This window comes from Saccoglossus kowalevskii, chromosome 17 (assembly GCF_978046115.1).
Source record: "Saccoglossus kowalevskii chromosome 17, keSacKowa6.1, whole genome shotgun sequence".
Lineage (NCBI taxonomy): Eukaryota > Metazoa > Hemichordata > Enteropneusta > Harrimaniidae > Saccoglossus > Saccoglossus kowalevskii.
In genome coordinates, this window is record NC_140657.1 from 16,358,557 (window position 1) to 16,376,965 (window position 18,409).

The following is an 18,409-nucleotide window of genomic DNA, read 5'->3' on the forward strand; positions in this document are numbered from 1 at the left end:
GAATTTTGTGAGTTGAGAAACCTGTAGAATTTTGTGAGTTGAGAAACCTGTAGAATTTTGTGAGTTGAGAAACCTGTAGAATTTTCTGAGTTGAGAAACCTGTAGAATTTTGTAAGATAAGGGAACCTGTAGAATTTTCTGAGTTGAGAAACCTGTAGAATTTTGTAAGATAAGGGAACCTGTAGAATTTTCTGAGTTGCGAAACCTGTAGAATTTTGTAAGATAAGGAAACCTGTAGAATTTTGTGAGTTGAGAAACCTGTAGAATTTTGTGAGTTGAGAAACCTGTAGAATTTTCTGAGTTGAGAAACCTGTAGAATTTTCTGAGTTGAGAAACCTGTAGAATTTTGTAAGATAAGGGAACCTGTAGAATTTTCTGAGTTGGGAAACCTGTAGAATTTTGTAAGATAAGGAAACCTGTAGAATTTTGTAAGATAAGGAAACCTGTAGAATTTTGTAAGATAAGGAAACCTGTAGAATTTTGTAAGATAAGGAAACCTGTAGAATTTTCTGAGTTGAGAAACCTGTAGAATTTTGTAAGATAAGGAAACCTGTAGAATTTTGTGAGTTGAGAAACCTGTAGAATTTTGTGAGTTGAGAAACCTGTAGAATTTTCTGAGTTGAGAAACCTGTAGAATTTTCTGAGTTGAGAAACCTGTAGAATTTTGTAAGATAAGGGAACCTGTAGAATTTTCTGAGTTGCGAAACCTGTAGAATTTTGTAAGATAAGGAAACCTGTAGAATTTTGTGAGTTGAGAAACCTGTAGAATTTTGTGAGTTGAGAAACCTGTAGAATTTTCTGAGTTGAGAAACCTGTAGAATTTTCTGAGTTGAGAAACCTGTAGAATTTTGTAAGATAAGGGAACCTATAGAATTTTCTGAGTTGGGAAACCTGTAGAATTTTGTAAGATAAGGAAACCTGTAGAATTTTGTAAGATAAGGAAACCTGTAGAATTTTGTAAGATAAGGAAACCTGTAGAATTTTGTAAGATAAGGAAACCTGTAGAATTTTGTAAGATAAGGAAACCTGTAGAATTTTGTAAGATAAGGAAACCTGTAGAATTTTGTAAGATAAGGGAACCTGTAGAATTTTGTAAGATAAGGAAACCTGTAGAATTTTGTAAGATAAGGAAACCTGTAGAATTTTGTAAGATAAGGGAACCTGTAGAATTTTGTAAGATAAGGAAACCTGTAGAATTTTGTGAGTTGAGAAATCTGAAGAATTTTCTGAGTTGAGAAATCTGTAGAATTTTCTGAGTTGAGAAACCTGTAGAATTTTGTAGACAAGCAGATTAGGAAAACCTCAAGAACATGGTGAATAAATTAAACACTTGAGTTACATTGTCAACTTTTGGTACCATACACTGTACTGTCTGACATGAAATCTTGAAAAAAACAAATGACACACTTTTTAAATACTAAAAGCCGATGTAAAATACTGTTAAAATTTTGTTGAACATATATCTTGTGGTCAAAGGGTTAAGCAAGATGGTTAGTAATGGGCTTGTCATTACTGAAGTTAAAACTTGTTTGTCATCAAATGTGACTGAATTTTGTTTCGTTACATTCCAATCAGTTAAGTAACATTATTATAGTTTAGTTCTTGACTTCAAATTGTATTTATTATTTTAGTTAATAGTTTATTTAATTTTTTGGTAATGCAATTTGTTATTCAGTTTAAGTGTTGAGCACATATTATTTTTTCCAATTCATTGTCATTATTCAATTGACGCTATTGGAGATGCTCATTTAATTTGGCAATAAAATATCAAGGCTTGAAATTTTTAGAGCCCATGAAAGCAATTGTTCACTACACATTTTGCCTTAAAAATAAGATCCCCTCACAGCTACGAAGTTCAATAAGACTTATGACCATAGATATACAAAAAATTCTTGTGGTAAGCAGCGAGCACAATCTGAAATGGAGAGAAAAATCATTTCACATAACACATGTCACATAACACATGTATCAAGAAATTTTTGGTCACTTTGTTTTTAAAAAAAACCCTATATGTACATGTATTTCAATATAACATTTTAACTCACTGATTTTCAAATATAAATATTAAATAGTAACCAACTACTCTATCCACCTCATTTTGTTCAAAGTGTGAACCCTTTGCGAGAAGAACTTAGCTTTGGTGAGGAAAAATTTTGCTTTTAAGGATTCATTTTAATTTCAGCTAGCCGATCAATCTAAAGTGACATAGAAGCATAAATAATTCAGGCAATACATAAAGTGGTTCATACATTATAAATGGTCAGCCTAAGTAGAAGTGTATGACATCAAACACTAACAGGTGGATAGAGTGTACAGCTAGACTGAAAACAAAGTATCTCAAGCATCACATTTATTTCAGTCAACTACATGTACATGGTTGACAGTCTCAGATTTCCATACATTTACAAATTTTACAATGCATGCTGGGATTCCATCTGTCATCAACGGTGAATTATATTTACGTTTAGCTACAAATTACACATGTATGTTACATACATCGCAAAAGCTGGTGGCTAAGGCTAATTTTACTGGTCACTGGTGGCATAGTAGTTGTCGCATCAGACTCATGATCGGTAGACCCAAGTTCAAATCCTACCGTAGGCTGAACATCAAAGGGTCGACCCCTACCCTGAGTGAGTGTGCCACAGATTCAACGGGAAGGCCCAATTCCACTGGCTGAGATATATTCACTTACGAATGCGACTTTGGGGAAACATTGGTTAAGCTCCGCAGGTGCTTGTGTTCGACCGAGCCTGGTTGACGCCAGGATAGCGCATTACAAATTGCCATTTGACAGAGAGATGGCCGCACAGCCCTGTCATGTAGTCCCAAACATGAATATGACTTCTGTGGCAAAATGCACTATGTGTCGTCACTAGCACAAGTCTAATTTCAAATACCATGAAAATAATCTAAAGATACATCCAAAGAAAGGTAAATTAACCTCAGGAAAATATAATGCTCAATATGAAGTGTAAGTTACAAAAACAGGACAAGAAAGATTTCTGAAACTATTTTATTTTAAGTAGAAGCCTAGTATATACAGAGAATGTAGAAAGTAATTTTGTGATGTCAAGCATCTGTTAGTGATCAAATCTGTTCAGTAGGGCACTTTAATAGTCTGAACTGCTATTGTCTCATTTGAGACAATTATTCATGAACATGATGATGTCATGGGGTTCATCATGTCTCAGTGATATTTAATTATGTTTCTCTGAGCACTCTCACTTTGACAGGGAAATATTTATAGATTATATTGTATTCTGCATAATGCATTCTTATGATCTCACATGAAAGGAGGAAAAGTCATTCATGTGAAATGAGGCACAATAAATATAGGGGTGTTCCCTTTGAATATCACTATATCAATGACTTTTGAAGAGATCAAGATCAAATAAGGTACCAGTGTACAGAAATAAATGTACACTGGCTTTATTAGCTGTTATTTACAAAAACAACACAGTAGTAAGATACAATAGGGAGGGGTTGCTCACTGTGTCATTGTTAATAATGAGATGTCTCGGTATATACTTTTTTTTCCTACTTTTATTTGCTTGTCAGTTTTTTCTTGTGTGTATTTTTATTCTCACTTTATTTGTTTGTTTGTCTTTCTTCACATCTGTATTGCATTTTAGTCAAAATCATTATTATTATTCAACTACTTTAATATTAAACAAGTCATTGTCAATGACACGTCCCCGTTCCGTTCATATTTGAGTGACATATACATTCAAAGCAGATCATGACCGAAATGCACCTGCATATGTACAACACATTGTGCTAAATCTGAACAAAATCCATCCATGCATGACTGAGATCCGGTTCTGGAATTGTGAAAATACGTGATTTTGATGCATTTTCGGCCTTAAAATGGCCATCATTCCACTATAGTTAAGCAGATCATGAAACAAATGCACATATCTATTTGTGACATGATGTACCATGTGTGTGTGAAGTTTGAACTTGATCAATCCAGACATGTCTTGGATACGGATCCAGAACTGAATTCTTTAACAAAATGGCCGCCAGTTGGCCATTTCGAACTTGATCCGAAAAAAAAAAGACGTGCATCAAGGTCCTATTATGTTTAATGTATGTACCAAATTTGAACAAAATCCATCCATGCATAACTGAGATACGGGTCCGGAATGGTGAAAATGTGCGATTTCAATGCATTTTCAGCCTTAAAGCGGCCCCCATTTGGCTATCGTTAATGAGATCATGAAACAAATGCACATACATATTTGTGACATGATGTACCTTGTGTGTGTGAAGTTTGAACTCGATCAATCCAAGCATGTCTCGGATACGGATCCAGAACTGTATTCTTTAAAACAAAATGGCCGCCAGTCGGCTATTTCGAACTTGATCCGAAAAAAAAAATGACGTGCATCAAGGTCCTATTATGTTTAATGTATGTACCAAATTTGAATGAAATCCGTCCATGCATAACTGAGATCCGGGTCCGGAATGGTGAAAATGTGCGATTTCAATGCATTTTCGGCCTTAAAGCGGCTGCCATTTGGCTATCGTTAATGAGATCATGAAACAAATGCACATACATATTTGTGACATGATGTACCTTGTGTGTGTGAAGTTTGAACTTGATCAATCCAGACCATGTCTCGGATACGGATCCAGAACTGAATTCTTTAAAACAAAATGGCCGCCAGTCGGCTATTTCGAAATTGATCCGAAAAAAAAAATGACGTGCATCAAGGTCCTATTATGTTTAATGTATGTACCAAATTTGAATGAAATCCGTCCATGCATAACTGAGATCCGGGTCCGGAATGGTGAAAATGTGCGATTTCAATGCATTTTCGGCCTTAAAGCGGTCGCCATTTGGCTATCGTTAATGAGATCATGAAACAAATGCACATACATATTTGTGACATGATGTACCTTGTGTGTGTGAAGTTTGAACTCGATCAATCCAAGCATGTCTCAGATACGGATCCAGAACTGAATTCTTTAAAACAAAATGGCCGCCAGTCAGCCATTTCGAACCCGATCCAAAAAAAAAAATGATGTGCATCAAGGTCCTATTATGTTTAATGTATGTACCAAATTTGAACAAAATCCGTTCATGCATAACTGAGATCCGGGTCCGGAATGGTGAAAATGTGCGATTTTGATGCATTTTCGGCCTTAAAATGGCCGCTGTTCGGCTATCGTTAATCGGATCATGAAAAAAATGCATGTGCATATGTCCCATATAATGTGTGATGTATGAGTGAAGTTTGAACTTAATCGGTCCATGCATGTTCGAGATACAGGTGATCACGGACGGACGGACGCACGGACGGACGGACGCACACAGGGCAAAACATAAGTCCCCGTTTTCCGACTGCGTCCGAACGGGGACTAATAAACAACAAATAAACTATTCAACAAACTCAAAACACTGGAGGCAACCTTTCATCTTGGGGAGAAGAATGGTTGTCCATACCAAACTAGGCAAATCCCTTGTGGTGTTAGTGTGGATGGTGGTCGGTGTCAATGAACTACCGTATATATATCGGTACATATACACTAAACAATTGCACTAACAATAGACAGCAGACTGAGCTGGACATCACATGCAACTAAGTAGTCACATGACAAATGAGATAGCAAATGTGTCACTAGAAAATTCATGAATTTCAAGCACATGCAGCTCTACAATACTCAAGACTGCACCAGTGCATCATGGGAAATATCATTTGCTATGTATACAAACGTTAATGAAATGTGTTAATCATATGTCGTATCATCTAAGGTACACCACTGCTGCCATGAATGCACCATCAAGCTCTTTTTTTTTGGTCAATGAAAGCATATTTTTATTGTCACCATGGAGCAAACAAGTATTTTTTCCTCACAGTCTCATTGCCCATTGAAATAATGTGATTTGATAACACTTTAATCTAGAAATTACAAAGTAGTGAATAATCAGTTGTCTGCCTAACTAAAGATAACACTAATGATCTCTGATGGCAAAGTTGAATTCCTCATCTAAAGTATGGTATTCATTAACGAAAAGGCACATACGACATCTGACAGCAAAAAAAAAAAACAGCTGTAAACGTAGCAGCTCTGATTTCATGTTATTTGTTGTTTTTTAAAACCAGTTCAATCAATTGACCTATATTGTTATTTACACAGGCAATAATCCATTGGTTAAGAAGCTTCAGAGTGAACATATGTACAGTGTTAAACACTGACCATCCAGGACCCCAATGCCTGCAGTTTTGGACCGAATATACTAGTAACTGGTTTTAGACAGATTCCTTGTTTACACAATGTTCAGTTGCAATCAATTTTGACAGCCAGTATGAAGGAAAAAAGTCAAAAGACATATGTTCATCGAAAAACATCAATTGATTTTGTTCTATTCATTTTTTGTTACTGTATGTACAAAGCTTTTATACATTAAACTTTATTAATGACACAACATTTGCCGTTCTCACGATATCTCATCATTTGTCACATGACTATTTACTGTGGAATACTTTATTTTCGCTGGAATTAATTTTCGCTGAAAAGGCTTTTTGTGTGGAATTTATTTTCACTGATTTTTGATGAGTTTAATGTGAAATATAGGAAAAAAAGTAATTCGCTGGATTTTATTTTCACGGAATCACACAGCATTATAGAAATCATGCCAAATAATTTAAGTTGAGGCCAATGTCAAAATTTTAAAAGATAATGTGATGCCTATATTTATCCAAATCTACATGGGGCTTGAATTGTCTCTTCCAGTTGTTGACAATGGAGGTCATTGACCCAGTTATCAGTCATGATGAAGTTTAATATAGTCATATGTACAAAAATACTAGTTTAATTATTTATTTATCTATTCATTTATTTAGTGTAAATGAGTGTAACACTGGTAGTGAGCTGACCTTTTCCACAGATTTGATCCACTTGTGTATCAGCACAGTATTAAATTGTAAATCAAAGGATGTAATCAATGCTACCCACCACAGGAATGACAGTCATCTCAGCACTGTCAGGAAGAAACCATTCAAACATAGGGGAGAACACAGAAAATGTCCCACAGTTAAAGTGATCCGTGTTAATGTACATATATTTATTGAGTACGACATTTATATTTATCAATCCCTCACCATCAACGCATTTCCCAGTAACTTCGAAACACATCCATTTAGTGAGACACTATAATGGTAAATTCAATTGTTTTTTTCTGATTCACTACAGCACTACAATTCTACACATGGTTATTACTGATATCTTATCAAAAAATGTGACTATCATGCTCTATTTTTAGTAAAAATGGTCTATGAACTATTTTTGTAATCATACTGAACTAATTAGCAGTAATTTCACTGGCACATCATTGATGTGATATCAAATCATTCAGTGATATATTGGTAGTGATCTTGACATATTGAACTTTGAAGAAGTGGGAAATAATGAAATTGACATAAAATGTGAGACCAACTGAGTAATATAATCATGTAAAGTATATCCTCGTATAAGCAATTATATTGAAACTTTATTCAAAGTTTGATTTTTTATTGCTACAAATTTCACGAAAGTCACTGACTCAAAAAATTCCTGAAAAAGTAGATTTATGATAATTTCATTTTTGAAGGGTGATCACAAGATGTTTGTAAATGTTCTCAGAATAATTAATAGTTTTTCTTCAGTCATTGGTGGCAGCAGTGATATACTATGCGGTAACCGAATCTAAAATTAATTCACAATTCAATGATTGACAAGGTTAGTGGCATGTTTCTTAATCAAACATTAAAGGCCCATCCATGTCTTGCGGCCGGGCCGCAAGATAATCCTTGTTTATTGGGGAGTGGCTATGCATAATGTCTAGTGTTAATTAGTTTCTCGTTACCAGCACAGAGTGTATTTACAGAACATCGTAATCCTCTGGGTATATTTACAAACAGATTATTCAACATAGCGAACTGAGATCCATTACATCATGATTTAGTCACTGTGGTTACATTGAAGACGTATAGTTTCGGCACAGTCTTTTTTAGTGACAGTGGTTCCGGGTTATATTCGCATGTTACAGAAATCGCCCGGAGCAATCAAGTCATAAATTGAGTGACATTGTAGTGTACGATATCGATGAAATATCATGCGTTACTCAGGCCAGAAAGCAGATTAAACTGTATTTAAATTCGTATTTCAACGAGTCCTCATGTCCGAACGTACATTTCCGTCGTTGTTTATTTTCTGGCTTAGACGAAAACACAAGAATGACTGAAATAGAATAGAACATAAACACCCTCAAAACTCATCGACTAACTTTCCGGTAAAAAGAACGAAATTTCGCATCATACTCAATTTACATGTCGGCATGATAACAACTGTGTTCGTTGTTGATGTTGTCAAGAAATAAGTATAATAACTGACAAGGTGTGATTTCTGTGGGGATGACACTTGTATAAAATCACAATCAGTGCGGAAAAGAGATGTACACGCAGCTGAATAAGCTACTCGCTTACATTGTATCATTGTTGTATTTTCACCACAGAAGACGCAGTACACATTCAAACACGATAACAAATATTTAAACAAGCAGCCTCTCGGCTGAGATAGCTCCGCTGTTAGCAATGCACATTTCAATTATAGGTTCGCATGTAGTACCTATATATGTAATATCAAAGCAATTGGACTTGCGGTTTTTAACAAGAAGTTGAAAATATCAGTTTTTACCAAAAATTACAAAAATATTCACCAAAATTAGAGAATTGAAGATATCATCATGAAATGAACAAATCTGAGAGAGGTCCACATGTAGTACCTATATATGTAATATCAAAGCAATTGGACTTGCGGTTTTCAACAAGAAGTCGAAAATATCACTTTTTACCAAAAATGACAAAAATATTCACCAAAATTAGAGAATTGAAGATATCATCATGAAATGAACAAATCTGAGAGAAGTCTACCCAAGGTACATATACACCAAGTATCAAAGCATTCATGCTTGTAGTTTTCAAGAAGAAGTCGAAAAAGTAAAACATTGACACGGACGACAGACGCCGACGGACAATCACTCATATGATAAGCTCCGCTCGACAAAGTCATTACATTATCTAAACGTACACGCTATTTGGGATCACAATCGTAACATCACATCAAGGCTAGTATATTCATAGTCACACCTATCCATTTTTGGTACGACATAGTGGCCGAAAGTACATTTGTATACCAAAAAAAGCAATTTACTGAACAATTACCGGAGCTGCGTACAGCAGCAGGACGCGTACCGAACTAATCCCCATTGTTTTGGGTTCCATTTATAGTCCACATGTCGGTTTAAATAAAGCCCAGGAAATAATTTCAACCACTTTAAGAAAGATTAGAAAAACTTCCTTAAATACCCGGTATCAAGAGTCAAAACTCTAAAGATACATCCAAACTCTAGACATGGTTACACACTTCTTTTTTATGAACATTTTGTCCATAAACAGCTCTAGAACTATGATGTACCAGCAATATAAATAAGCCATAAAATTAATAACTATTTTAAAAAGTATTGAAAGCATCTGTTTTATTTTTATATTTTTTTAAAAAATAGTAACATTATAAGCTGATTTACTGTGATCGCAAGAAAGAATGGAACAACAATATTACAGTACGAGACACCGTTTTTGCTAATGATATAGCTATATTGCTCACAATGTAACCATTACATTATAATATTACTTTGTGTAGTGTAGCTATATCATTAGAAAAAACAGTGCCTCATACTGCAATACTCATGTTCCATTCTTTTTTGGCGGCCACAGTAATAATATAACAGTAGCACTAAGCATGTTCCAAAGATGGAGGTGGGGTGGGGTGGCGGTGGTGATGGTAAGTAAATGACTCAAATCTATTTATAAGTAATTTTGACTCAATTTCAGTTTTTCTAATCAAGAATAGATCATGAATATAGTGTGAAGCTTTACAAAACAGGGACTTGTGAAATGAGGTACACATTCTGTGTTGCCTAGTAGAAAACTGACAGGTTTCTACAACCAGAAATGACTATTCTTAGAAGTCTCTCCTGAGTTTCTCAAGTTTAGCTGTGTTTTTTTTTGCCACAGTTATGTCATATTGTATCAAATAATGTCGCCCTCATATGAAAAATCCCACATTAAATAAAGTGTAGTGATAATAGACCAACAATTTAAAAATCCGAAAGATTTGGAAGAAAACTGAAAGAAATTTTAAAATCACAAATATTTGTTATGTCATACTCAAACCTCACAACACAATAGAGAATATTATGTATTGAAAATTTGATGAATGGCGACACATCTGTATTCAGAATCTGGTAAATAATAGGTACAGTGTACCACAAGGTACACAAACACCCAGGTACATAACAGTAGTGTATAATATGTATGGCTGTTCCATGGGGAATTCAATCATACCACTGGCTGTGTAGTGTTGTAAAAGTACGTTACTGTAGTTACTGTCAATGTACACAGCTATAGGTATGTGTTACACCGTATTGTTATAAGTACCCTTCAGGTATGGTTGCAAGGATTATTATCGCTTCATACCATCACATTCCCCATTGTGGTATTTATAGCCCACCTCCCAAACAAGTGGTTGCATATGCTATTTCTTTTAGTAATACATATATCATTTTTATAATAGTGAAGCATAGAGAATTGCGTAAGACGTATGAGTAAATATTAACACAGTTTCAGCTGTGAACATACGTGACGTGTATGGATTTAATAAAATACATGAGATAACAGTACTGCACATACGGTACTCCATTAGCCTACACAAACATCTCTAACAGAAGTACAAGAAAACTAAGTATGAAAGATATTTACAAGTGGATCATACTTATTGCAAATTAGGGCACGGAAAGAACAAAGTTCACCGGAGTGTTGGAAATATAATCTCACTTCACACTATGGTTGCTTTCACACCAAAAAAGCTACCGTTTACTCTCACTGATACAAGCAATTTATTAATATCATGCATGTTTCCTAATCAAATTTTAAGATGGGAGATAAATTATACTACCGGGTAGGTGTTACATAGTTTGAAACGCATGTAGTTAATGGTCCACAAATAAAAATTTATTTTTCGATTCTATATAAAGCCTGCTTAACAGATGTATAAATGTCAATGGTCAAATGAACGATAAAACAAGGGAGGGGGTGGTGGCAGGTTGGCAAGAACAAGTGCAGTTAAGGGTAAATCAATGATGTTGTTCTGCTGTTATACCGTATATACATATATAGATGTGTCCTGTGGTTAACAACACAGCATTTTTGAAATGTTGCCACAGTGAGTTAGCTTTGATCTGTTTTCAAACATGTACATGCTGGTAGGCAAAAAATATCCACAAATAATGTCACAGTGTGTTGGCCCATATTGAGCTAAAAACAAGTAATAAAATAATACCAAAATAAAAAGTAAAGTCCCATAGGTAATACATGCCATGCGATCAAACAACTAGAAAATTACCGATATAAAGACCCATAGATTGAAGGAATACGTAGAATAAAAGAAATTCACAACATTGAAAGACATCCAAATCTAAGGATGAAATTCATATTATTGCCTCCTGCAAATTTTACACCCTTGATAGATTTTAAAACCAAATACCATTTATGTTTAGTTCCACAAACCCAAAACAAGTTGATCATATTATCAATGTTCTTATTAAAAAACATCTAAAACTCATGTGCTAGTGACTTTACCTATCTACCTGTTCATGTATGCCAAGTTTATTTTATACAGCTTCTTACTTTTTCTTTCATGTTTTTAACGTTTTTATTTAATACACCACAGCTAAAAATGAATTGTTTTTTAATTACACCATAATATATAAATACTGTATATTAATCTTAATAGTGTATTTTATTGCAATATTGTATACCGGTACTATATTGTGTCTGTCCGTTCATCTGTTTGTCTGCCCAGTCGCCACCCTGTGCAATGATTAGTTTGAATTTTGCAAGCATTCTAGGATTTGTTGACATATCTTATAACGATTAAACATTTCTTTTTACTTCATCAAAGGAAATTTATGACTCCTTCTTTAATGACATTAAATGGTTCATTTAACCGGAAACATGCTGTTGTATTGTTTTTTATTTAGGTACGAGTGGCCACAGTTCAGTGTGCTGTTTTGTTTGGGTGCATGGATGTCATGAGTAAACATTACGACTTTTTAAGAGTCACCCATAGATATAGTTTAAAAATATAAATATAATTTTAGAAGGGATTATGAAATATAAATAACACAAACCATTAGAAGTGTGAGGAAACAGCTACTTGTGAACGAAGAGAATTCAGGATGTTGTCATTGGAAACTGGGGCAAGAGAGATCTTTCAATGCAGCCTGTTTTTCCTTGGCTTCTGGCTTTGCCTTGGTTAACAAAACAATAGTCTTTTCAGGTCAACAAATTTGAATATCGACCTTCACCAAGGTCAATATTGTATTGTACATGTATATTGATTTGTTTTCAGCAACATACATAAGTAAGAAATATAGATCTTTGTTGGGTCTTTGACAAGACTGATATTTAAAACACAGAGAGTACCGGTAAATAACATCAAAAATTTTACATTTACCAGTATTATCAAAACTGACAAAAATTCGGAGCAGCTCATGCATTAACAATTTGTGAAATAAAAATCTGTTGATATAAAATCATGTGTGCCTGTACATGTTTTTTTTTGGCATTCAAAGTTTTAATCCATAAATGAAGCTGCATGTGAAATCACACCCTAAGCTTACAAGGATAAAGATACCAAAGGAGAGCATATTGTGAATCAGATTGCATTTATATAGTACTGTCTTTTAACAATTCATTGTTGCAAATCAAAAGTTTCCATTCAACCTATTCAAACAGGTTTTTTTCTCTTACAACAAAGGGATACAATCACAACAAAGTTCAGTGACATATGATACAATTGAGTGATCACACAGTCATCTCATTCAACCAACCAATCAAGCATAGTTTTATAGCCACTGTTATCAATAAACACTGGGCTAAACACAATGAGTATTATAGCTGAAGTAGAAACATGTAAAAAGGCACATGCAGTACCAACAAATCCTTCAAAATGTGATTCTCAGAATTTGGCTTTACATTATAGAATAAAGAATATAGAATATAATAATATAACGACATGGCCCCCAGTTGGACATTTTGAAACAAACAAATCACATGTGTATCAAATTTGAATGAAACCAGACTAGACATATCAGAGAAACATGTTTTGATGACATGTTTTTGGGGGGATAAAACTGTCTACTAGTTGGTGAAGGATCATCAAAATAAAAAAAATTGATGAGTGTGTAATCAAATACATGTACATGACGTTCATAACTCCACAGTGTGACAGGATAGATCAAAATGCATATCACATAGTTGTTGTGTCTGCTGACGTCAAAGAAAAAATATCATGGCATTATATCTAATTATGTTTTGTCTTTGTACATGTACATATTTTAAACATAATTGACCAAAGATTGACAATAAGAAAATAAAAACAACATTGCTGATGTTGGATTAAATTACGAAAAAAAATTACATGCATCAGTAACCATTCATATATGATGTTCATACAAAGTTTTAATGAAAGCGGCCAAGTCATGCGTGGGAAACATTTGATGGCATGTTCAAATGTAGATTTTTGCTGTTTTGAGGGAGAAAAATGGCTGTCAGTCTGTCCAAAATAAAGGAAAATCAGCATGCATATAGAATTAAGGCCTTGTTTCTGTATCTATTTTGAATAAAATCATTCAAGGTACATCCAAGAAATGGTAAAAGTTGAGGAAAATAAAAACAAGGCCACCAGTCAGGCATTTTGAATAAAATCACACACAGAATCTGATGTGCATCAGTAAAACAGCATGTGTGATGTTCACACCATGATTGATTTTATTTTTATGTTTACAAATATTACTGTAAAATCTGTATTAGAAACCGCGGCTTCTATTAAAATGGTACAATGCAACAGAGGGAATTCGGCTTCTATTAGAGCATCTACACATATGAGAAATGATGAATTTTTGGTTCTCAAACATTCAAAAAGAATGGGTGCGACTTCTATTAGGGATGCGGCTTCTAATACAGATTTTACGGTACATCTAGTCGTTTGAATTTAATTAAAATCCAAAAAAAACATGCAACTGATCATGTCTTGCTAAATCTTAATGAAAACATTGAAAGTGTATCTGAGAAACAGGAAAAATACAAGTTTATAAAAAATACAAAATGGTTGCCAGTTGGCCATTTTGAATAAAATCACAAAACAAAATTAAATTTATCAGTAACCCACAATGAAATCAGCTCATGCATGCCTGAGAAATGGTTAATGACATGTTCAAATGTTGTTTTAATGACAAAATTGGACATAACAAATCAAAGTACACATGTGGACCATTATCGCTTCTCTTCGTTCCAACTTTGAACAAAATTGGTCCAGGCGTGTCCAAGATATGATGCCGGATGGACAGACAGACAGACAGACAGACAGTACCTAAAATGTAAGCATGGACATGAACTAAAAAGTATTCCTATCAGAGATAATAAGTGTACATAAACCACATTTACCTATCTCAAGCAAACCAAGTTTGAGTGATTTGATTCAAAAATGTCCCATTAGCGGCCATGTTGGTATGTACTGCAATCTTTCAAGCAATTAAAACATGAACAAATCAATTTTGAGTTTTGTACCTTGAAATTGTGTGCCCCTAGCAACTAAAGTTCAAGCCCTGTCTGTCACCAGTCAGATAAGATTACCAATAAACAGACCAAATAAATGGGCTGCAATCACTGCAGTGTAATTGTGCTAAACGTTTTATAAACCAGTAAATTTTCATCATCAAAAGAAATGCTCAATAATTTGTCAGTACCGGTAATTATATTTGATCTTTAAGATCTCAATGGAAATAGAAATAGTTCCTGATACAAATATTTACAATTCTCCTTATTCAAAAAACATATTGTTTAGTATAAAAATTAAAATACTAACAATAATGTGTACGAATATTTATGCCATGCATAGCAATCAAATGCTGGAGCAACATTAATTTTAATTTTATGCCAATACCATATTTGCAATATACCTATGTGAGATTTAATTAAAACACTGTAGCATACCAGAATTGATGTGACGTTTTCCATGAGAACTTAATTTAAGCTATATGCTCGCATGCAAGCATGTTCTTATTTAAAGCGGGAGGGTAGTCACCTGAACACACGCGGGAATTGAGTCTCAAGCGACAATAACAACACACGCTAAAAATGCAAAGGCTCATGGGTAGACGCTTGTTTGTAAACAATGACACGCTATGGCCATCTGACGCTGTATTGTTCCCATAATCTATCTCATGAACCACTCACCCTACTACCAGCAAGTACTGGTAGTCAGCCAATGTTATCACAATAATATACTAACTGTCACTTCAGACACATAATGAAACCATTATGTTGTTAATAAATAACTTCTTCATAGTTTCATCAAATCTTTCAAATGACAAGCCACCATTATATCTGATTTGCAATTCTGGCTGTTTGCCTAGTTCCCACATGAAGGAAAAGAACAAACAACCCCCACCTCCCAGTATAGGATTTGTATGTGTGCATGATTCCAAACGTGTGTGATACGTTGTTTGATTATAAAAAGGTGCAGCCTCATGCAAAGTTCGTAAATGTCTACATTTTATTGCGGATTCCGAGTAATTTACACATTCATGGATTAGCATGAGAAATTTCAAAATATGTCACACACATTAATAGTAAGTCTAATAAATAGTCTACACACAAAATGGGGTCAAAGGTCAACAGTTGATCTAATAATTAATAACATTAGTTGGTATGTGTATACGAATAATGTAAAGACAAAAATAGGAATAAATAAATAGCATTTGAATGTACTTTGAAAGAAGAAATATCCACAGATTTTTATTTTAGCAGATTTGATGTTGCACAGATATTTACTAGGTGTTAAGTTCACTGGTTTGTGAAGGAAAGAAAATGTTCTACGGTTAAGGGTTGGACCATTTGATTTTTGAGGGGAGGGGAGGTCAGAAACGAAAAAAAAAAATTTGCAAAGTGAAGGGTTCTTCAAAAAAAAAATTGCTGCTTCACCAGTGTAAAAAAAAAATATTTGTCACTATATGACTTAGGGAAAAATATGGCAATTCTTCCTGCCAAGATAAGGGGACACTGAGTACAAGAAGAAACTAGGTCATATATAAATGGATGTCAATAATTCTGGTTTGTGGATTAATTAATAGCAGAGGGAAAATTAATATCTGCATTTCAATATTAATTTCAAAAACAATTTCACTCTGGTTGCATTTAGATTGTATACCATACATGCTGTATTAGAAGAGCATCTCCAATAGAAGCACATGTACGGCAACAATTGCATTGATTGTATACTGATTTATTAAAATATGATGTATTTTGACCATAGAAACACCTCTGTTATTTACCTAAGAGCATGCGCTGCTAATAGAGCAAATACGGTATTGCATGCAATATCTCTAACAATTTAGCTGTTTTAGTTTAAATACATTAAAACAGAAACATTGTTAGAAAAGTTGCTTGCAATATTGCTGACTACTGTAAAATACTTTATTTTCTCTGGAATTTATTTTCGCTGAAAACAGCTTTCTGGCATTGTGTGGATCTAATTTTCACTATGTTGTATTAAGACTCAATGCAACGTATAGAGAAAGCTGCATTTTCACTGGAATTTATTTTGCAGAAAATTGACTACAGGCAAAACAGGGAAAATAAAATGCCAGTGCAAATAAAGCATTCCACAGTATGTTATGTGACCAAAATAATAGACAAGATACATTCATGATTGTATGGAACCATGTCTTATTAAACAAGTAAAAAATAAAATAAATATCAAAGGAAGCTTAGAAAGAACTCTTGAGTGCTGAGAGTATTGGAGACACATTAAAATTAATCAAAATTTAAGATTTGCTTTTCAAACAAGAAGCTTGGCAACTAATTTATGTCTGCTATTTGAGATGCACAACATGAAAAAATGTGATTCACATTATCACAATTTATAATACATACAGAAAATACATTTGATTTTTTATCCATGGTTTTTATTCTAATTAGTTTCAGAGCACCTCTGCGATGAATTCAGTTTTATTGAAATGTGATGATTAGTACCTGAGATATCAGTGGAAAAGCCAAAAATTGACTAATCAAAACCTAATCAAATCTGTGTATTAGCCCAGAGCACCTATTCACCAAGTTTCATTAAAACCAACATACGGTTCTTGAGATATCAGATCACACATACAGACAGGGTAACTGCAAAGACTCCCATTGTGTGCTTCGCACACGGGAGTCAAAAATAAATAAAATGTAATAAAATAAATATTAAAATAAATGAGAAAATTTTTTTTGTCAGCAAATGTTTTACATCACACTCTTACAGAGCAATCTCATTCTGACCTACAATCCGACTCTCACCACCCACCTCACTCACACCTACTATCTCATTCTCACCACCCAACCCACATTCACCAACCATTCCACTCTCACCACCCACCTCACACGCACCAACCATTCCACTGACATCAGCCACTTTAGTACATGTAGCAGTCACCTGCCTTTTAGCCCTTTTTGTTACAATGTCAGTGATCTTTTGTTGCTTTGTAACAGGATGTGGGGACGATGCACACTTTCTCTTCTTTTTTTTCTTTTTGTTTTCGGACTGCCGACGAACCTTTTTAGTCCCAGTTCGGACGAAGTCCGAAAACGGGGATTATTAATTTGGGTTCCGTCCGTCCTTCTGGATCCATTTATCGAACAGCCTTTGACCGATCTCGTTCAAACTTGGTATACAGACAATATATGATGACCTACATATGCCAATTTTCGTTACGATTCAATTAAAAATGGCTGACTGGCAGCCATTTTGCCCCCAAATTTGCTAAATTCTGATATTTAAACGTGAACAGGGCGATTTCAATCAAACTTTGTATGGTGATCATGCATATTGGGTTATTGGTGCACGTCACTTTTTTTCAAGATTCGGTCCAAAATGGCCGACTCACGGCCATTTCATCTTTTTTTTTCATTTTTGTGCTGATTCCTCTGAAAGATATCGCCTGATTCACTTGAAAGTTTTTACATAGGTACTATACTTCAAGACAATACAACACCATGTTTTGTTTAGTGATTTGATCGAATTTGTCGAAATGGCGGCCATTTTTTTTAATATCTTAAATTCACAGTCTGTAACATGTCTGGAACTGTTTCCCGAAGCTGAATAGGGCGATTTCAATCAAACTTTATTTGATGATCATGTATATTGGGTTACACGTGCACGTCATATTTTTTTTCAAAATTTTGACCAAAATGGCTAACTGTTTTGTCTTGAGATTTGATCAAATTTGTCCAAATGGAGGCCACTTTGTCAAAAAACG

The 18,409-nt window shown here is 34.3% G+C and overlaps 1 protein-coding gene across 2 annotated transcripts in view; it reads right to left on the reverse strand.

Moving 5' to 3' along the window:
* LOC100372927 (sorting nexin-27-like) overlaps positions 1-18,409 on the reverse strand; it is a 49,503-nt gene that overhangs the window by 28,572 nt on the left and 2,522 nt on the right. The window lies entirely within an intron of this gene.